This window comes from Saccopteryx bilineata, chromosome 2, assembly GCF_036850765.1.
Source record: "Saccopteryx bilineata isolate mSacBil1 chromosome 2, mSacBil1_pri_phased_curated, whole genome shotgun sequence".
NCBI classification, from domain to species: domain Eukaryota; kingdom Metazoa; phylum Chordata; class Mammalia; order Chiroptera; family Emballonuridae; genus Saccopteryx; species Saccopteryx bilineata.
The window spans coordinates 240,500,637-240,523,923 of NC_089491.1; the positions used below are offsets into that span (position 1 = coordinate 240,500,637).

The 23,287-nt window shown below is 43.7% G+C and overlaps 1 pseudogene; it reads left to right on the forward strand.

Moving 5' to 3' along the window:
- Window positions 1-13,799: 13,799 nt before the first annotated feature.
- Window positions 13,800-21,955, forward strand: LOC136323177 (large ribosomal subunit protein eL31-like; annotated as a pseudogene).
- The last annotated feature ends 1,332 nt before the right edge of the window (window positions 21,956-23,287 follow it).

The window sequence follows — 23,287 nt, forward strand, 5'->3', positions numbered from 1 at the left end:
AGTGGCTCTGGAGTCAGGCAGCCAGACCTGATTAGACTTTCTAAATCTCTCTGAGCACCAGTCTTCTCTTCTGTAACATTAAGAATAACTTCTCTAGAGAATTACCAGAATCAAACGAGGTGATGTTTGTAACTTGCCTAGTGTCCTTCCTGGCAAACAGTCGGAAGCTTATAATAAGCCTTAATGATTACGATGTTTGTTTTGGATGCAGAACATCCCTAAGGATGTCCTTGTCCTTTGACCCAATTGGAAATGAGATTTCTAGCTGGTCACCATCATTCTTGTGACCGTTACCCACACCCTTCAAAAAGGCTGTTGTTTTCTCTTTAGAGAGCTTAGCCTCTTGCTCAGATTTTGAATTCTTCCGAAAGCCAAGATCTCCTGGACAGGACAGAGTCCTAGCATTTTTATAATAATAGCTTATAAGAGGAAACGATCAGTAAGTTCTCTCTCTAGTTAGTGCTTAGTGCTCTCAAACGTGCATAAATTAGCTTAATAAAGCACTTATTGTCCACTTATCAATAACTGATTATTGAAAACATATCTGCTACTTGTGGTGCAGTCACAGAATACCCAGAGTGGCTCCAGCCCCCAATTTTGCCTTCTTCCACCTGCTGCCTAACAGCCAGTCAATGTCTGTGCTTCTCCAAAAGGATTTTATTAATTGCTAATCACTGCAGGGGAAAAAACATGCCTAAGGGTACTCTTTCCATCTCCATCCCAATTGAGGACACACCCTGGCTTGTGCCCCTAAAACACAAGGCATAGGCCAACTTGACTGTCTGCTGGGCAGCTTTGTTCTGCAGGTGGTGGGTCCAGGCTGTGCCTACTGCTGGCCTGAGCAAGGCCAGGCTGTTGTTTCCTTTGCACAGCACCAGAAATGTCAAGTGTGATTTCAGAAAAAATTCAAGGATTCATTTAGGCAGAATTTTATAATTTATGAAGCATTTTTGTATGTCAATAAAAATAACAAGGGTAATACCAACATTTATTGCATATATAAGAAGTATTTCATACACATTCTCTCTAAATTTTACTATCTAGCATAATGAGCATTACTGTATACCAGTTTTACAGATCGGTAAACAGGCCCAGAGAGTACAGATGACCTATCCAAAAATACAAGCTCAAAAGTGGCAACTCTCAAAAGAGGTAAACTTGGGACTCATGCATTATTCTGATTCCACTATAATTTCTTGCTCCATCAGGAGCCACGTAGAAGAAAGAAGAGGAAAGACTTGGGCCATAAAAATGCTACCTAGAAGGAAACATTTTAGAACCATAGCTGAATGGTGATCTTACGGGCTCTAGACAGCACAGAAGCCATACACTCTCTTGCCTTCTCCTAATCTCCCTTCCAGTGAAGGCAGAGGTGTTTCTGAGGGCCACTGGCTAGGAAGGCTGGAGAGAGAGAATGTTGTCTTTAGATAGGACAGCCTAAAGCTCAGTACCACTGACACGTGTGGAAGTTACGTCAGAGGGAAGCAGGAAACCCTTCATAATAGTAATAACAATAATGTCATTTTTTCCTGTTTCATATTTAATATTACAGTTCTCCTTGGTCTCTTTCATTCTATAATTGTATCTCTTACAGTAATATTCTTAAACATCAATACATATGCCTTTTCCTACAATTTCTATAAAACAATTTCAAATTTTATTATCAATATTACTAGTAAGATTAACACTACTGAGTCATAGTTAATATTTCTTTTATCATTTTAATGTGCTCTGCTGTTGGGTTATTTTGTATTCTTATGTTTAACTTTATGACTTTTTTCTTTTCCTATTTGCTTTAATTATATTTTTGTACATACAATATTTACTGACTTGAAATACAAAACATTAAAAACATACGCTCAGAAGACTTCACTCTCATCAAAACTTCTCTAATCTACTTTCTTTCAGGAACCACTTTCGTTAGTGTCTGAGTTTTTCTAATTTATTTTGTAAACATATGTGTGTATGTCTATAAGTGTTTTTTGCACAGACACCCATATATTTAAAAGAAAATATTTTCATTTTTCTGTTCCTTATTAAGATAACATGAAATGTTTAATTGTTAAATCAGACTTAACATAGATTATAGATCTACCCAGTTCCCATTTACGACTTATTCAAAGGACATAGGCAAAAGCAAGATACTGGTCAAACATTCTTCCTGTGAAGAGGTCCAGGGCCACCTCCAGCTCTCCCGGTGCCTTCTTCCCCATAGTAAACCACATTCTGTTTTGTGCTTAACATGTGAAATGAAGCAATGGACATGGATTGCCGCTCCTTTGGCTGAGCATTTTGCAGGGTTTCCACATAGAAGGTAGTTGATTTCTTCCATCCAGGGCAAAGGAGCTGGCCCTGAAGCTCAGGGACAGCCAGATGGGAGAGTGCCAGGCTGTGTGAGGAGGGCAGAAGCTTCCTCGCTCTCTAGGCCTACCATTCTCCTGACACCTCTGTGTGTTCACCAACCTGGAAACTCAACAATGCCATTTGATCTCAGCTTGATTGATGCTACTCTGAGCACTGTGTGCTTATCACTGAGTGAGCTTTTACAAACACTGCTTCACTGAATTGTCAAAACATTTTTGCAAGGTAGACTTTATTCCTGTTTTATAAATGAGGAAAATGAGGCTCTGACAGGTTAATGCCTGAGGACACACAGCTGATAGTGGTAGACCCGCAATTTGCCCCAGTTAGCCAGATTCTACCCAGCCTGTAACTACTGTATTCAATGCAAATAAAGCAGTTAGCATAATGAAATGCTTAGTAAAAAGCTCAGAGCCCCGAACATAGCAAGTACTCAGTATGGCAATTACTGTAATCAACAGTGTGAGCTCATTGTGGGCATTGTATATGTATCTTTCTATGACTCCAAGTGCACAGCGCAGGACAGGATATGAATGCTTAATTCTCACTGACCGACGGTGACTTCAGAAGTAGAACATCCGTGGAGAAGAGCAATGTAACTTGAGTGCAGCACTGGCTTAAGGCGTGCAATGTGGACACGATTGGTGACGGTCAATGGCTTGGCTTTCCCAGAGGAGACAGGCCGGCTGGGCTGAGAGTCTCAGGCTCTCCTGGGGTTGACAGAGCCTGGGAAAAGCTGCAGAAAGGAACAAGAAGGTCATTGTTGCCAGCTATAAAAGTTCAAGGACTTTTCCAAAGAAAAGGGATAGGATATGGGTTAACTGAGTTTTCAGACCACAAAGTAACCATTGGGACTTTCCTGATTCTAGCAACCAGTCATAGTTGTGGTGAGTAAAGAAAGTGGTAAAGCAGCAAGGCAGGGCAAGGATTTGACATCCCCAAATGGTTCTGGTTTCATCGCGGGCTTTGTAAAAACAGCCATGGGAACCTACCGGAGCAACGCTGAGTGTTTGGACCCAACATCCCCCAGCATTGGGGCAGCCGCCTTCCCCCGGTTCCAATCACAGTCAGCTCCCTGCCGTGCTTCCTTCACCCCAAGAGGCGCACTAAGGTCCGGCTCTGAGCCCTGTCCCGTGGGCCCCTACGCAGTTTAGTCCACTCTTCAGTGAGGCCCCTAAGGAGGCATCACTTGCTGTTCGCCAGATTCTCACTACCTAGGCCAAATTTCATTTTGTTATTGAGTATGTGGATAACAGGTCAAACTAGAAACTTGAGCGACCTTGATTTAACTGAGTAAAGGAGGGGGAAGGGCACGTCTTAGGTAAGCTCAGGGACACAGGCCGTCCTCCACCTGGAAAGGACTGACTTGCCTTCGCTAATGGGCCTCCTCCTGTCTTTAAATGCTAACAGCTAGAGAGAGTTAAAAGGATTTCTGAAAGGTTTATTTTGGGGTAGGTTTGAAAGCTCCCCTCTCCTGTTCTGTTTTTCTTTTTAGACAGCTTTGCACAAGGGGCAAGGCTCCTGCCAAAAGGCCTCGTAATGCCCCTCTTTGGGGACTGAATTTATCCGCTCAGCTGTCCCTTGTAAATTTATTCCTGTGTGAGATTTTTCCCAAACCATTCATTCCTTCGCTTAGCTCAGGCAGCTGGAATGCAGAAAAAAAATACATTTTTTCTTTTTCTTATCCTTTTTTTTTTCCTCCCAAGAATGTGCCTTTTGTGTGCTGGGAGGGGCTGGGCTGGAGAGAAGAGAAAGCAGACGTGGGTGCCGATACACACACCTACGGGGCTGTGAGCACCCCGGGCCCAGGGCGGCCCCGGGCTGGTGAAGGTGGCACAGGGCCCCCGGGATGCCAGTGGTGAGGGTGTCTGCAATGGGGGCCTCTGGTCCTCAGCCTGGGACTTGGCCAGAAAAACACCTCACTGGTTGTTTCCATAGCAACATCACAGTTTAACTGGAATGGAAAGCTCTGTGGGTCAGAGCCAGGAGTGGCTTTCCAGCTGCACGTGTGCACAAAGTGGGTCCACGGGGAGGAGGAGAGTGTTGGGAAATTTTACTTTATTTTTCCTTGAGTGGTATGGTCTCTGAGGCAGGTGAGGACTGTGGAAGGGGTTGGAGGTGACATATGTGCTTGAAGAATTTGGTTTGCCTTAGGGACAGGGAGAATTTTCCTGTAAGGCATGATCACTGGGGAGGCCTTGCATCTTGAGCAAAAGGGGAAGGTATGTTGGCACAAGCAGGCTCATGAATCGGCTGGACAGTCTGTCCTCTTCACTCCCATGATGTTTATCTTCCCAGAGTATACCAGCACATCAAGGTGGTTGAAAATTTAGCAGCATTGGCAGAAGAGTCAGGATAGGAGTGTGCTCTGTCCTATGGACTTGTGCTGTGGAGCAAAGGGCGTTTGCAGTAGTTCAAAGTACAAATGATTAGAGGTCCAGGGGTCCTGCTGCATAATCTGCCAGCCGCAGTCAGAGCAGGCAGATGAACACTGGCACCCCAGTTCTGGGCTCACATCTATGCCATAGCATTCTGTGAGGGTTTCTGCCAAGAATAGCTGTTCAGGAGTGCAGAGGCCCCCACCCAGCCAGGAATCTGTTTTCTCTAATGGGCTGGCAGACAACTTTTAGACTCAATGAACCTGCACCATCTTTTTCTATCTATAGAATATATACACTTTTTTTGAGGCAGGTGCCACTTCTATCCCTCCAGCACCAAGGGACCACCTGGTCATCTGAATAAGAGACTCATTGATTGAATGTGTGTGCTTGTGACTGAGGCTCTGCCTTTCTAATGAGGTGATGTCCATGCGGCAGACCCATTGGCTACCATTTAAGTAGCCCAGGCGGGAATACTCATTCTATAAAGAATAGACTAACATTCTCAATGGAATGTTTTTGCCATGGTTCGCTGGCAGGGTGGTGGTTTCTCTTTCGTGAGCCTGTCTTTCCTGGTCATGTCCTTCCGTAAACACTAAGTGTTTTAAACACCAGTTTTCAATTTCAGTGTGCCGCCCCTTGGAATGAATTAGTTTGAGGGCAACCGTAGTTTGTTTCTGGAATGATACTATCACTTAATGGCTAAGAGTTCAGTGCTTGACATAAGACAGACCTAGATTTGAATCCTGGATCTCACTTATATAGCTATGAAACTACCTGTTCTCTATAAACTTAGTTTCCTCAACTGTTAGGACTAAATGTAATAATGTGTTTGAATCTCCCAATTATATTACTTATTACCATTATTGGTTATGCAATAATTGATATATGTTAGAACTTATGAGCTAGAAGCCCCCAGGCTGAATGTGTCCTTCCCCCAGACCCAGATGTTTGGCCAGTGCAGTATTTTAAATAACATTGACTTAGTTGCCAACATCTTAAAATTGGGAAATTTCACATAAAATTTGGAATTTGAGGCTTATGTTGAAAAATCATTAGCTCTGACAAGCCTGGCTCCTGTTTCTTGTGTGGTAACAGTCAGGCGGTGGTGGGCTGAGCAGGGCTGGTGACTTTCCATGGGGTCTACACCTCCAGTTCACCAGCAGCTCAGTCCTCTTGCTTGTGTTACCTCCTCCCTATGGGCACATGCCCTTGGGTCCCCACACCTATAGGGTCCCTGCTGACTCTGGAATTCTAGCTATTTTGGCTCACTGATGTGTAGTAAGGGCTCCTGGAACCCAGCAAATCAAGTTAAAGTTAACCTTGCCAATAATGCTTCTCTGCTTAAATGAGAGAAATCTGGTAGCCTCTTCTTTGCCATCCAAAAGAGTAGTTGATTTTATTGCTCTCAGCAATGCCTCGGGGGCCAGAACCTGCTGATCTAAAAAGTCTTCCTCTTTGATCACTGACCACTGGGTCATCTCAGTAGTGTGTCTTCCTTGCTCTCATACCAAAGTCTAAAATGCTCATGACTTTGGCCTTGCGGTTTAGGAAGTTGCTTCTCTTGCTTTGATGCTGATGTCTGGGTGGCATTTGAGCATAATTTACTCTTTTCTTGACTCTTGACTATTTTGAGTCTCTAGAGCTGCCTGGTCCTAGTGCTCAAGAACTTTGCTCATTGAGTTAATGACAATGCTAGACTATGCTACTGGCTCTTGCTCAGAAGTACTTCTGGTGCTTGGGAAAAACCATGATGGGAAGAAGCCTTTCTTTCTCTCTCTGTGTCTCCCAGCTTCTTCTTTTGTATGGGATGGAGGTAGAACCACAACAGCATAGAGGAGGTGAAGGCTTGGAAGAAGCCCTGAGCCTTCTTCTTTTCTTCAGAGGTTCTTCTGTAAAGCCACAACTTCATGAAAGTTCTGTGGGAGTCAACTTCTCCCTTCTGCCTCAGACACATCCCATGAGGTTGTTAAGCTCTGGGGAGGTGCTGGGTCTGAGCATGGGATTGAGGTCTGGGAGGAACTTGACAGTTTCTGTGGGTGGATAGGTTTCTCTGACCCTTAGTGTTATGCTGGTGGCAGAGGCCAGGAAGGTTCACTTTGGGTTCAAGCAGACAGTAGAGGAACTGTGGAGCCGGAAAGCGTTGGGCCATTCCTGTTTAATAGATTCTTGCAACGGAGAGCAAACAGGCAGGGAAAATCCTTTTCTCCTTGCAGCAGGCAAACAAACAGCAAAATGGCCCCTCACAGTGGCAGCAAATGACCTGCAATTTGCCCTGAGGGCAAGCACCTGTAGCCTTACATAGGGTACACACATGTGGTTCTGCCACATGCCCATGTACTAGTCATGCAAAGTGTAAGTGAGCAAGCCTAACACAGCTGTTTCCCTACATTCCACTCCTTTGGGTTGCTTACCTCACAATCTATATGACACAATCTTCTGCAATGGTCCTTGTGTAAGGAGTGAGGCACATTACATCACAGAAACAGTACAGACCACAGCAAATGAATAAGAAAGGCACAAGCTATACCAAAAATGACATTAATTACAAAGGTGCCCCTCACAATATCTCCCTGAGCACTCTGCCCAGAGAGTTAACTGGAGGCCTACTTCTTGCCCCTTACCCCATGGTAGATGGGAGGCCTGTATAGTTCAGGGTCATATCCATTAAAGAAAATGTTCTTGGTGCAAATCTGCAACTGGATGGGAGCAGCTGTGCAGTGCAGGAGGGTGTCCACAGGTGCCGGGACCCCTGCCAGGGTCTCTTGTTACTGTCCACAAGTGGAGTTTCCATCCAGCAAGGGAGCCAGTAGCCCCCCTCCTGTCATAGTCCCTTCTTTAAGAGCCATCATACTGTTCAATGATCAGTCCACGATAGCATAGCTGTCTGTACAAATCACCAAAGGTGAAGGTCCAATACAGGCAACTAGCCATAGAGCTCTTTGATAACAGACCTCAACACCTTTCCATAAGCACTCTGTCCATTGCCACAAGCCCTATCCAAACTCCTCAGCAAGCTCACAGGGTGTGGCAAGGTCAAACACATTCAAGGCCTGTGCCACCTTGATAATTCTCTTAGCTTCTGCTGCTGCTGCTAAAAAAAAAAAAAGCACTTATTATCTTCTAAGGTCAACACCTGCTAAGGCCAACACCTGCTGCACATTAGAAGGGAATCAGTGGACTGCCAATTTCACATGGGACCTTTGGCCTCCCACCCACCCTAGTTAGACAGGTCCCTCGACCTTCCTCCTATTCAGACTGGAACAACAGGTCTTGGGGATCCACCTCCCCCATAGCTTTCTCCATCATATAATCCTGCAATTGTGCAACCCGAATGCCAGCCATTTTCTTGGCAGTTGCTAGGGCTGCCCGCTTCCCCCACTTTTTCAGCATCTGGAGCCTCTGCTCTGGATTAAGCTTCCACCAAAGCTCTGACAGGACTCTGTTAGACCTGCCATCCAATTTTGTTTTATCTTCCTCAGCTGTAGTCAATACTACCCACATCTGTGTTCAGGTAACCTTTATAGGCCCATTTCTTTTGTTAGTTGGAGGGGGCGGGTGCAGCATGGGCAGCAGCTCACACAGCCTTATGATCCCATGCTGCCTCCACCTCCCACCAACCTGCCACTGTCTGTGTAACAGTGTTGATGGGCTGCTCCACATAAGGGCTCAAGATAGCCATTAGTGACCCAAAAAGGGATGAAGGGGCTCTACAGAGAATAAGGTCCTTTATCCCTGCTGTAAATACTTCCTCATCTGGCCCTCAGGGTCACAGGTTGAAAGCAGCCTTCTTTATGTCTAGTTTCCAGAGGACCTGCTGCAGCTCAATATATGACTTCTACTGAATCACTGGCCCTGGAAAATCTCCAGCATTCTGCCAGACCATATGAATGGCAGCCATCACCCATTCTAATAGTGTATGGTTTCCTGGGTTGTTATGGCAGTCCTGAAGACACTGCCTCAAGGAGTAGTGCATGGTAATGGCAGCTAATTTCTCCATCTCTGTTCCAGAGAGCATAATGCCATCCACCTCTATGTCCTACAACCACAGCAACCAAGATGCCAGGGACTCAGTGAATTTCACTTAAATTTCACTCCTAACTTCATCAACTCTGTCTGGGTGTAGGGCCAGACCACAGAGTGCTCCACTACTTGAGGAGAGGTTGTGCCTGTGCCTGAGGCACTTTTTGCTGCTGGGTTTTTACCTTCTGGGTGATCACCAGCCAGGCTCTGAGTCTGCCAATGGCAATTTTAGCCTGAATCTCTTCCTCAGAGAATGAGAAGCTGGGAACTCCTGTAACCACCCATTCAGAGCCACTCCACTGGCACGAATGCAGCTCTTAGTTCAACAACTGCTTCAGCTTTTGCGGCTGCCAGCTCTTGGCCTGAAACTGAAACTCAAGTTTTTGAACCCACAGTTTCTCTAACAACTGCTTAGTTCAGCATTCTGCTTCTAGGGCAAACTGGAGTTCTCAAACTTGGGTGGCCTCTCTCACAGAGATTTCAGTTTCTTCTTGTGGGGCTATAAAAAACACCCAGCCCATGGCCCCCAACAGTATAGCCACAGGGAACCATATGCTGTAGAACCACAGCCATTCCTCTAGCTCACCCTTCAAGGGTGTTGGTAGCTCCATAGCAATCTGATCTGAATCCTGCCCACTACGCCAGATGTAATGCTAGTGGCCAAGGCGAGGCAGGTCCACACTGAATTTGGACAGATGGTAGAGCAACGGCAGAGCTAGAAAGCATTAGGCCATTCCCATTTAATAGATTCTCAGAATAGCAGACAAGAAAACAGGCAGGGGAAAACCTCTTTTCCTGGAAGTAGGCAAACAAACAGCAAAACAGCCCCTTGCAGTAGTGGGCAAGCGATTTGCAATCTGCCCTCAGGGCAGCACCTGTAGCCTTACATAGGCTACACACATGTGGCTCTGTCACATGCTCATGCACTAATCATGCCAATGCAAGCAAGCAAGCTTAACACAGCTGTTTTCCCTACACTTAGCAAATAGTCCTGCATGAGGTCTGGCCTCCTCCCTACCCAGCAGTATTACTGTGGTTGTTGGTAGTCTGAACAGTAAGGAAGAGTGGGTGGCTGCCATTGGGAATGTAATTCTGTGACTTCCTATTTGCCAAATTCTCCAACTTTGGGGACAAATGCTCCATGAATTTTTAGTTTTGTAGGTTAGTGTGTAATGACTGAGAGAGTGGGTTAAAGAGCTTTGGTATTCCTGCCATCATCTCCAGGAAGTGGGGTTGAAGCAATAGAGCATTTTTAGAGAGCCCAAAGAAAATACCATTTTGTGCAGAAACAAGCTTGCTATTTAAGTTCCATCAACAAATTGACAGGAGAGCAAGAGACAGCCAAAAATCACATTACATTTTCTACAATTTTGATAGCCTTAAGATAATCCACTTGTGTGTTCACTGATCTAAAGACACAGAACTCATTCATACTAGAGGTTGGGTTTACTCACTCTGATGGTCTGTACATGAGTGGTCTTGTCCTCTCTAAGTGTCTTCAGATGAGTGACAGAATAGCCAAGCTCCTTGGCCTGAGGCTGACCTGGGAAGAGGCTGCTGGGATGCCCTGCTCCTCACAGGGCCACGGGAAGCTGGTGAGGAAAGGCCCCAAGCCAATCTAGCTGCATGTCCCTGCAGATCACAGGCCTCTGCTCACCAGGTCTCACCGGACACGGTGATTTTCCATCCCAAATCTGCACCGGAGTCACCTGAAAGCACACTGGATGCAAGCCGAGTCGGCAGGTTTAACAAGCACTCCTAAATGACTCCGAGCTTAAGAAACACCCATCTCACATGTGGACTTTAAAAAATCATGTGGAGAATGTTTTTCATTCCTCAATTTCAAACATTCTTTAATAGTATCTCTGATTAGAGTGGAGAAGTTCCAGGAACCTAAATGCCAAGCCCTGGACGGGACAGGGTATGGGTTTCATAATCATCTCGTGCTGCCTGGGGCTCCGTTCAGGTCAGGTCAGCGAGGGTCTCATTACTCCAGACACCTGCTGGAGGGAGCTTCGTAACCAGCTCTAGATGTCCTTCTCGTTAAGCTGCAATTGTTCCATTTAAAGACTTGACCTGACACCTCTTGGTTCCAGTTGGCACACATTTTCACTTAAAACCATCAAATGTTGGCTCCAAAGGAAATTTAGAGATCTATTTCTGAGTTCCCATTTTTATAAATGAGGAGTTACAGGTTAGAACTAGTAAAAAATAAAAAAGCTACCATTATTAATTTTTGAACCTGCATTCAAGGAGCTTCATGGAGAGAGAGATGTAGGAAGAGAGCAATCAACTAGGAACAAAATTATTCTCCCCAGATTCAGCTGTTGCCCAGGCAGAGATGATCTCCCATTTCCAGCAATGGCGAAATGCCCTGTCCCCCCTCCCCAGCTTCGCTGTCACTCAGAGGGGACAGCTCACCTGGCCCCACCTGCTTGAATGGGCGCTTCCACCCAGGAACGTGCCACCCCAACTTGCTTGTGGTGGGACATGTTCAGTAGACACAGAGTGACAGTTATGTCACAAGCTCTACTTTGGGCCTCAGTAGCATTAACATCAAGAATGGGAGCTACTTTCCCAGAGCTTACTATCTAATTCTAAACATATGAAATTGTGTTTTTAACTGTCTGCTTTCTCCCTTGCAAGAAAATTTTGATGCATGAATTTTTGATAAAGAATAACTCAATTCCTTAACTTCCTCATTCCACAAATATTCATAGGAAACCACTCTATGCCAGACATGTAAGAGAAGATTCGTTTTTCCTGGAGTCCCGTCTACTGTATGCACTGCGGTGTGCAGGGCATGTTACAAAGAGATGCACCAAAGACATGCATGGTAGGCAGCTGCTGAGTGAGTAAATGAGAGAGATGACGGTTCCTTCCTCTATTACATTTAATTTTTAAATTGAGGTTAAATTAACACAGGATGATTAGCACAACCCGAACTGCACATATCTTCAGTGCTCTCTTTGTTGAGTTTCACCGTGGTTTTCTATGGTTATTTTAGCTAGTTCTTTGGCTTTATGTTTTAAGCTGTTTCTGCCCTCAGCCCATGACCCAGACTAAAATATGACCTATACGTCTTGGTGGGGGGCACCCCAACACAGCCCCAGAAAGTGGAAGAACTCATGGTGTGGAGCTTCTAGAATCCTCTGCCAGAGAGCATCGTGGTGCACAGTGGAGGCTGCGGCAGCTCCAGGGTCCTGCCTTGGGGGCATGGAGCCATGCGTGAAGAGATGAAGCCATAGAAGGTGCTGAATTAGCTAGTAATTCAGTTTGGACTGAAGGTTTCTGGAGGAGAAAAAGGCTAAAGAGGGTCTCACACTGTCTGAGTAGAGCAGAGATCTAGGTGGAGCAAAGGAACAAGAGAGGCCTTGAACCACACTGGAGAAAAACTACTCGAAACTTGGCAGTCAGCAGGGTGGTGCCTGGGTGTCCTCTCAGAGCAGGGCTTGGCCGCGCCTTCCATTGGCTCTCCATTGACTTGGCTCCTTCCAGGTCCTGCCGGAGCAGGGGTGAGCTGATAGGGTTTTGTTTGGTAGAGATGCAAATATTTTCTGTCCTGGGGGACTATGGTTTATGACCCTGTGAGGCATTAACCAATTTAGATTTTAACCTAGTGATCCCAACTTTTAAAATTAATTGCCTATCAAAATCAAACTTTGTCACTTGAGCAGTTGTAATGTCTTACTGTTTTTTCTCCTTCATTGATGAATTGGATCAACTTTGTGACTTGTATTCATGCTATACTTGAATGAAAATCACAATAGTACCTCTTTGGAAATGGCCCTCTCCCAGGTACCTCTTCTCCAGGGCCCAGGTAGCTCAGGGGGCTGGTATCCCCAGGGCCCCCCATCTGCCTCAGGGTCAAACTCCTGGGCAAGGCATGGTCGGTGGAGACAAGGTGCATGCCTGTTTGCTGTGTGTTGGGGAAGTGCATGGAGGGAGGGAGTATTTAAAACATGGCGCCGGGGACACAAACATACATCAGGAACAATTCCTTTAGTTTTCCATTTGCCAAGTTGTTCCAGGGTCCAGGGCTGCCAGCTTGAGCCGGTGACTCATTCTGAATGGAAACATTTGTACACACAGCACAGCTCCTGTCCCCTGCCCGCGCTGCAGGGCCCAACCACTCTGCACTTGCCTTTGCCCCTTTTAATGTATTAATGGGAACCTGGAGGTTACCTCCTTGGGGGTTTCCTGAAACATGACCCATTCAGACCTTGCAAAGTTGCAGGTGGGACACAAGACAAACAAAGGTGGCTCTTGAAGCCCCAGGAGCTGGTCTTAAATCTTGACACGCTGGGGTGTGAAAAGGTTTGAGGGAACAGCCAGGTTGAGGTGAAGCAGTAAACGTCTCCAGCAAGTCAGGAAAGGAGCCGAGAGTGTAATTACGTGTTAGCAGTTGACTGACCGAGGGCAGCATGCCTGCATGATGGCCCTGAGAAATGGCACAGAGAAGCAGCGGCTACGAAGGCAGCAGAGGGCTGGGGGACAGAAGCCACCCACTCTGGCAGAGCCATGAACAGAGTGAAGGCAGAGGTGGCTTAGAAGGTGCAGGAGCCACATTCTTCTGCAGGCTGGGTGCCGGGATCAGGTGGAATCTACCCCATTACCAGGGTCTGGGTCCCCTCTGGCGCCTTTGCCGTTGCCTTGGTTTGCTCTGTCAGGGTAGTCATGATAGCTCAACCTTTGCCTGGAGAAAGTAGTAAGTGCTTCATATACAGCTCACTTATTCTTCACAACTTTATCCAGTAAGTACTATTATCAACACAGAAAAGAACACGGAGCCTCAGAGAGGTTAAGCAATTTCCCCAAGGTCACACAGCTGGTAAGGGGCAGAGACGGAACTCAAACTGTGGTCTGTTGGATCCCAAGCACTTTATTGTTGTGTTACACTCACTGCTCCAGGTAAGACTGTGATCCCAGTTGTGCAAAAATATTAATAGTAGGATAGAGGAACTGCCAAGCTCTTTTTTCCGGCAGGATGGGTTTTTTGGTAAGACTGAGCTTAATGGGAGCTCAGGCTCAGGCCGTATGCTGCTTTCTGTGCCCTCAGACCCCAGAAGTGCGAGGCATGCGGGGAGAGAACACAGAGCGATATTACTGCTGTGAACTTTCATTAGGATGCAGAAAGTTCTCTTATGTTTTTGGAAAAAATCCATCATCTCAGGAGGCTATATAATGCTCAAAACAGCTTTAGAAAATCTCTTTGGAAATTGCTTTCTGAGCCCCAGGCACATAAATATATTTTTTATATATATTCTCGATCATGGCAAGCCTTAGTCCTTGGAGGCTAGCTTTGAATGTTATAGAAACCCAAAGGCAACTGAGAGCCAAATCCGGTCAAGGAGGTGAATTATCAATTTCAAAATTTCAGTTTTGTTTAAAAACAAGCTAGTGTTAGTGGAAAGCAACATGGCTGATGATCTTGAGTAGCTCAGAAACCGACCGAGACATTTCTATGCTAGAGGATTTTAACAAGGTTTTTAGCAGAAGCCACGCATTTTTAGGTTCCTGCCTACCTTGCCAGCTGCATCGCAGACTGCTTTTCCACTCACTCTCCATGTCCCTGTCCCCCGGCTTCCTTTCAGTTCCTTGGGACAAAGTGCATATTACCTTGGGCCTTAACACGCATTATTTTCTCGGCCTCGTCGTACCCAGCTCATCAGTCAAGCCCAAGTTTGAATGCCATTTTCACAGTGTGACCTTCTCACCTGAAACTCCCTCCATAGCTCCCTCATCTTTCCTTCCCAGTTGTAACAATAGATTCCAGGTAATTTTTACTGGCAGTGTCCCTTGACTCCACCACCACCCAGCAAGCTTCCTGGTGGCAGAGACTGTCCTGTTTTGCTCACCACTGTGTCCTCAGCATTTAGCAAAATATATGGCGTATTTTTGGCACTTATGAAATATTGGTGGGCCCTGGCTGGTTGGCTCAGTGGTAAAGCATCAGCCCCACGTGTGGATGTTGCAGGTTCAATTGTCGGTCAGAGCACACAGGAGAAGTGACTATCGGCTTCTTCATCCCTTCTTCTCTCCTCCCCCCCACCCCTGTCTTCCTCTTTCTCTTTCTTTCCTGCAGCCATGGCTCTATTGATTCGAGTGCATTGGCTCCAGTTGCTGAGGATGGCTCTGTGGAGCCTCTGCCCTCAGGCACTAAAAACAGCTTGGTTGTGAGCATGGCCACAGATGGACAAAGCATCAGCCCCAGACAGGTGTTGCCAGTTGGATCCTGGTCAGAAGCATGTGGGAGTCTGTCTCCCTATCACTTGGAAAAAGAAGAAGAAAAAGGAAATATTTGTGAAAAAGTAAACAGGAACATCCAAGCCACCAGTTACCAAATGGCCTCTCTACCCACATCTGCAGCCTCTTCTTCTTGACTGTCTTCTCGAACCTCTCCTGGGCATCTCAGGACCTTTTACTCTAGGCATCTCCTCTCTCCACCCACCAGGTTCTCCTTCCTCTCCTTGCCTCTTAGTAGGCACCCATTAGCTTCCTGCTGTCACTGTATTTCTTTCCCCTGCTAAGTTTTCTCTTCAGCCCTGCCTCTGTAGAGCTCCTGCCCAAAGTTTCCCATGATCCATTACTCATTGCTACATTTCTCATTTCCCTGGGCACGGGGAACCTGTCTCAAGGACCAGAGCCACTTTTTCCTCTTCTACTCCTCTTCCTGCACTTTGTCTCTGAAATGTTTCAAAACTTGTCCAGTCTCCTAAAATGAAACTATAACATGATTATCATCTTATCCTTCTCTTCTGTGTTCCACTTCTCACCAAGGGAAGAGAAGTTAGTTCTGCTTCTGGAGTGACACTTGCCTTTCTAATTCCCTATGCATTCTGAGGACAGAACTCCAGGGCAGGCTCTAATTGTTTCTCAATTGGACAATTAAAACAACCTCAGAAATGCCTCCACCCCTAGGCAGTGGCCAAGCTTTCCCTTGACCTTACAATTCACCCTTCAAAAGAATGGTTAAGTGATAATGACTCCAATCTATTGAATGATAGATCTATCACTACATCCTTTACTATTTTTAGTCCTATTGTCCCCAAAGTGTGGCCCCTGGATCAAGAAGAGCAGCATCACCTGGGAGCTTATTAGAAATGTAACTTCCTGGGCCTCACCCCAGACTGATGAATCAGAAACTCTTGGTGGGGTAGGGGAGGCAGCAAGCTGTGTTTTAACCAGCCCTCTGGGTCTCCCTGATGCACGCTGAAGTTTGAGAAGCACTGTTTTAGAGAGGTCTCATTTATCTTTGCAGATTGCAATTACTTTTGTGCCTCCATGAATTTGCTTGTGCTTTTCGATCTGCGTGGAATGATTTGCCTGCTTCGCACACCACCCCCTAGATCTCACACACCATGCTTTTCTCACCTGTCAAATTCTTGTTCCTTATTACAGGTGCTGCATTCCTCTTTCATGGAGTGTTGCCCGGTCCTCCCAGCTGGAGTGAATCACTGGTGCTGCCCCCCTAAACTATGGAGATGTATCTACTTTTGCCTTGTTAATTGTTTGTTTTCACAGCCTTCCATATAATAAGCGTTTTCTGAATTCACTTGGGTCAATGTGCTATTTAATATACCTTGGCAGGAAAGTGTGAGGCTTGTCTTGGATAGAGAATCAGGCCAGAGAACATGTATCATACACTCCTTCATGGAACTTGATGTCCCAAGGGAGGTGACCTGTGTCTCCTTCTCCGCAACTGGCTCACCCAAAGTTGGGTAGCTTAATTTTGAAGACATCCCTGAAATGGCTACACCCTTGATTTCTCAAAAGATGAAATATTTGGACAGAACAGAACAGAGGGCAACTCATTAGAAAAGCGATGCTAAGAAAGACTCAGGACTCCAAGCCCACATACCTAAGCTAACAAAGCAAGCAAAGATGATTCCCACTCCCCCACAAAAATGAAACAAAACAAAGACACTCTCGATAAAGAAAAGATATGAAGTTCTGTAGCTTTCTGATCTGCTGGGTTGGTTTATGTGGTACTGAGGTGGATATGACAAGCATTTTTAGTTATAAGGTCATTAACCAACATGTGACACTTTTTTGCCTTTATTTTTCTCTGCTTGTTATGGACTCAGTTGTATCCCTCAAAAGCCATATATGTTGAAGTCCTAATCCAAAATGTGATTTGTTGGGCAGATAAAATATATTATGCTCACTTTGTTAAAGATGGCACTGCCCATGTGGAAGCCGTCGCCCAGGTGATATTAATGTGTGTTGGGGGTGGGCTGTGGGCAGGCAGGATCCTTGTAGCCTGAGGCTTGGTTTTAGGACTAAGCCTTTCCCACCCTTTTTGATGTGGGGTGGTGCAATCCCCATGCCCCAGATAAGTGGCTTTGTATTAGAGACTTCCCTATTTTGTATATTGGATTAAATGTTTTGATTTCTACACTATAAAATGGAGGCAGACCAGGAGCTTGCTCTCTCGGTTCCTGTGATTAGCATTAGAGGAGAGAGCAGACAGGAGAGCAAAGAGAGGCCACGTGGAGGAGGCCAGGAGAAGCAGCCAAGATGGCGAAGTGCTGAATGAGAAGCCAGTTTGTGCAGAGTTTGTGCAGGGAAAAGGAAGGAGATGGGGAACAGAGGTGAATAAGTCTGGTGAGCTAGAAACCTTTGATTCTAGGAAACTCAGATAAGTCAGTAGCTTTGTGAGCACTGAATGTGAGTGGTTTTGGAGCCTAGGGTGTGTTTTTACTTGCCTGCCGGGTGCAAGCTAGGATTAAAGATGATGGCCCACCAGTTTTTGGCTCCGTTGTTTCTTTACCGACTGTCTGAATCTAATGTGAACCTGCATGTGAATGGCCATGATGGCAGCTCCTGGCATTCCATGATTTCATTTGGAGATCAGGATTTTAAGGAGGTAATTAAGTTAAAATGACATCTTAAGGAAGGAGTCCTAATCCAATAAGAGTAGTGTCCTTATTAGAAGAGAAAGAGACGCCAAGAATGCACACACACAGAGGGAGAAGGCTATTCTCAAGCCAAAAATATGAATATTACACACACACACACACACACACACACACACACACACACACACACATATTCATAATTACATGTCATTTTGGTGAGTCTTATGGGTCCACATATCCTGATATAATCTGGGCTTTCACTTAGTTTTAATGTGACTGGAAACTAAATAATTACATGATTTAAGTAAATCTGAGCCTCCATACCTCAAATTAGAGGTATATTTTTCATGAATATATGTCTCTTATATCCTCATTCTACCCAAGGACTTCGAGTCCAGGAGATAATCTGAGACTGAAAACCTTTTGCAGTGCCTATAACTTGACTATTTCTGTAATCTCTGGACTAACACTGCTCATTATACAAATGAAAAATATGAGGATTTATGAATAAAAATAGAATTATTTTAGAATGAAGGGAGGTATAACCTGTTGCAATCCAATTTCATTTTAGCTAACTTCTAATTTCATCCTGGTGTGTGCTAGGGATAGAAATTATATACTGGGCCACAAGAGTAACTGAGCAAAAAAACAATAATGATGAGGACAATGACACAATGACGATAATTTTTAAAATTTTCACCTTACCTTATATAGCATTTATAGATGATATTATGAAAGTTCTATGGAATTAATATTATTGGTTCAATTTCACAATGAGAAAAAAGAAAGATCAAAGAAATCATTGGATTGTCCCCAATGTCAGCCATAATCAGTAAATGTGACCACCAGGATATGAAAATCCAAGTGTAATAATACATCTTCCATTGGTCTTTGTATGAACTTTGACTTTAAATATTTATTTTATCTTATTCTTCATTCCTTGCTTTCTGAAACACCAGTTGTACGTATGTTAGACTCTTTGCCTGTATTCTGCATTGTCAGTCTGTTTTTTCTTCTATCTACCCTTTTTTTTTCTAATCACATATCTTCAGGTCCACCTTCTTGACTTCTGCTATGTTTTATCTGATATTAATCATACCCAATGAGCTCTTTCTTTCAGATACTGCAGTTCTAGAATATCCACTTGCTTCTTTTTAAATAGATTTCAGTTCTCTGTTAAAATTCTTTATCTTTTCATTCATATTTTTGTCCATTATTTCTTTATTTTCTTTTAAATATTTGTTGAAGTTCTTTTCAATGTCCTTTTCTGCCAACCCTAACTGCTGGATATTTTGTGGGTCTGCTTTCTTTTATTCTCTTTTTTATTTCTTAAGTATTGGTCACATTGTCCTTCCTCCCTATGCCTAACTACTTATAGTTGTTTACCACATTATATATATATATGAAAGAACTATAGAGATTGAAATTAATGTTAATTTCCCCTGGGAAGGGCTTATCCTTTCCTTAGCTGGACAGACAGTGTAAGGGGTCGACCATCTCAATGCCCTGAGAAAGTAAACTGGGTTGTGGCTGAGCTGCAGTCAGACTCAGTTCTCTCTGCTTTCAAATGTCTCGGGTGTAAGAGCTGATGCTTGTTTGCTTCAAGCCTCTTCCACTAGTGGGATTTTGTCTTTTCTGAAATGTGAGATTGAGGGAGGTTTGGCTCTGCCTTCCTGATCCAGCTCCATTCTGGGTAAAGTTCCCCAGAGTTCAAATCGAGATCTTGTGTTTCTGTCACCTCTAACCCAAAAGTTTAGAGCTTTCCCCTCCACATCACACAGACTCAAAGTCTGCCAAAGCTCTGATAGGCACCCTGTCAGCTATGGGTGCAAGCCCCTCCCACTAGTATGACTCCTAGGGACTTTGAGGCTCTGCATGAGTTCACTCTTCCTTGAGTCTCCTGGGTCATACCATGTGCAATAACTGCTCTTTGGGAAAGCCAGCCCCGTGCCCGGGGCTCATCTAGATTCCACTTTTACACAAGGCTGCAAGGCTGTGACAGCTTCCCCTGATTTCTCTGCCCTCTGCCTATGGCAGCTCAGCCCTCGAGGCCTCAACCACTGCCCCCAGGGAGGAAACTTCCAGCAACCTCACCTCACTTTGCACATGCTCTTCCATTCTGGAATTCTTATTCTTCTACTCTTCTTTGCCCCTGTGGTTCTCCACACTGCTTTTAAAAACAAGATTTTGTGATATGTCCTTACTTCTCTAGCTGCTGCAGCAGGAGGAACGCCTTGTCTCTGTCTACTAAATCCTACTCAGAGGCACAAGTCTAAAAGCTATTCATCTATTTTTCATCAGTGCAAGGCACACTGAGTCATATTGTTTTGCCAACATTTTATTTTAAAAGTTTTCAAACATACCACAAAGTTGAAAGAAAGTTACAATGAACAATCCACATACCCTGTGGTGTGTTGGTCAGCTTGTTCTCCAAGGGAAAAATAAAAATGCACTCCTTTGTCTGTTGCTGACTTTTATGGTGTAGGTATTCCCTACCATTGCCAATTTTAAGCTACAAATGTGTCTTGGGGAAGATTTGAGCAAAATCAACTTCTGCAAGCCAGCTCAGTCACACACACCACTGCACAGAAGCATCACCTAGATTCTGCCACTAACATTTCAACATACCTGCTTTACCATGTGTGTCCACTCCTCTTTCCACCATTAATATATCTTATTTTTTGTACATTTCAGATACAAGTATAATTCCTTTGAACTACTTCAGCATGCATATTAACTGAAGTTTAATATTTATTTAAAGTATTTTTATGTGAAGTGTATGCTCAGTCTTAATTATATATTTGCTGGATTTTGCCAAATTTGTAAACCTGTGTAATACAGCCCCTATCAAGATGCAGAAGAGTACATGGACCATAGAAATGCCCCTCAATGCTTGGCCAACTGAAACTTTCAGCTTTTTTTGACATTCACTGCCACTCAACCAGAACTCTTTCTAATACTCAATCAAATGATCATTTCACCTAAATGTTCATCTTTATATTGGTTCCACTTTACACTCACCAGGATGAATGGAGGAAATTTGCTGTTCATAACTTTGAAAATACATTCCCCATAAAGCCTGAGAACTTCAGTCCCCGAAGTGAACACATCATGTCAAAGGGCATCGCAGCTATCAACACTGACCAAGTTCAAGTCCCCAGGACAAGCAAGCAACTTTACATCTCGTCCCTTTAGATTCCCTTCAGGTCCATTACCCACACTAACTACATGTGAGTCATTCTTATAATAGTCCCATGACATCGTTGTCCTTCCAAAGAACAAGCTTTCCCCACCTCCCACCCCTGTCTGAGTCTGACCACACTTCACTTGGCAATATATGCATTTGGCTCTCACCTGTCATAACTCAAGGAAAAATATCAGTCAACAGCAAAAAAAGAACCAAAACAAAATCCAGAAAAACACTCAGCAAAAAAGAAAGAAAATTGTCATTTGCCTTCAATTATGAGAAAGAATGTTTTAGACTCAAGCAGTGAGAAATATTGGACAGTGTTTCAAATTCTAAACCACAAATTCATGTTCCAGATGAAGAAAGCAGGTTTGGAGAAAGGCAAATAGAAATCTCTTGCCTAAAGTACCAAAATAGAAAATATTGTCAAAAAGAATTTTGTATATCTGTGATATTAACCATGACATTGGTCAGGACATGATGGCTGCCTTTTATTACTTGAAAACTGTTTAAGATCATAACATCTTACACATGTGTCATGGTTTTAAAGATTTTATTCTGGACACCTTATTTGCCAGACCTAGAAAAATGGCTAGAAGTTACATGAAGGCAGATTTTTATAAACCATTATAGCTGTGTAACAATAAAATGGGTTATTGCTAGACACTTCCAGATTTCATAATTTCATGACTTCATGACTGCATGACTCTCCAATGACCATATTTTCCAAACAAATTGAAGTCATATTTTTGCCTTGTCAAACCCTGATAGCTCTCTTTTCAACCTGGACCCGCCCTCAGAATGGCTTCCCCAAAGAAGGGTGGCCCAAAGAAGAAGGGTCCTTCTGTGATCAATGAGGTAGTGACTTGGGAATACACCATCCACATTCACAAGTGCATCCACAGAGTGGCTTTCAAACAGTGTGCCCCTTGGGCACTCAAGGAGATCTGGAAATTTGCCATAAAGGAGATGGGAACTCCAGATGTGCATATTGACCTGAGACTATCCCACCCAGTATCCGGGTGAGGTTGTCCAGAAAATGTCATGAGGTTGAAGAGTCACCAAATAAGCTCTACATGTTTGTTATCTACATACCTGTTGCCACTTTCAAAAATCTACAAAGGGTGAATGTAGATGAGAACTAACCACTGATTGTCAAATAAAGTTATAAAACTGCAAAAAAACCCAAACAAATAAAATGATAATACTTAGAGATAATAGTCAGGAGATTGTTATTATTCAGTTCACTCAACAAACATATAGTTGTATATTTTATAGTCTCCTTTTACATATCAAAATAGTTATGCTTTATGAATAATAATTTACTTAACCATTGTCCTACTGTCGCACATTTATAGTGTTTCTAATTTTTTCGTATGACAGATATTGTTGCAATAAAAGCACAGGAAGCTCTCTCTATAAGTTGGGGTATTATTACCTAAGCATAGATTGAGAGGCATATACCTTTTTTTTGAGGCATATACCTTTTTAATACCCTTAAACAACATAGTAGAATCCTGTTTCAAAAAGGTTGTATCAATTTACAAACTTATAAAAATGTCAGAGTGCCCATTTCACTGCATCCTTACCAACACTGAGTGACACTAAACCACTCAACATTGGTGTAGTCCACAAAGATCCAAGCTGGACATCACCATACCAGCTTTGGAAAATGTTATAAAATAGGCTATGATTGGTTGGTTTAACTGAATGAACTTTACGATACCATCTAAGCTTCTAGGGTTATATTTACAATTGATTTAATTATGGTATAGTTAGTGATATACCATGATTGGTTTTTTAATTAAAGCAATCATTTTTTTCTCAAAACATTACTAAAAATATACAGGAAATGTCTAAATGGCATAGCTAACATATGACAGATGGTATAATCTGTTTTTCAGGATTTTTGGAGGCTACAGTGGTCATGCTTGCAAATTAATTCACTTACAATGCAAATCATCTTCATTGTTTAGTTACACATTTGAATGTATGTCTATATCTATCTCTAAATATTAGCTCAGGCTACCATAACAAAATATATAGACTGGGTGGCTTAAACAACAGACATGATTTCTCACAGTTCTGGGGACTAAAAGTCTGAGATCAGAGTGGTAACATAGTAGGATTCTGGTGAGAGCTCTCTTCTTGGATTGCAGATGGCTGCCTTCTCACTGTGTCCTCACATGGCAGAGAGAGAGAGAGAGAGAGAGAGAGAGAGAGAGAGAGAGAGAGAGATTTCTTTTCTTATAAAGCCACACAGTTTTATTGGATTACAATCTTATTTAATCTTAATTACCTCCTAAAGACCCTATTATCAGATATAGTCATAAGGGGGTTAGGGCTTTAACATATAAATTTGAGGGATGGGGCACAGTTTAATCTATAGCCATAGGTATAAAAATGTACTATTGGGATACTATTTGAACAATATTAAAAAATATTTTTAAAAATTATAAGCCATTGAATTGATTTTG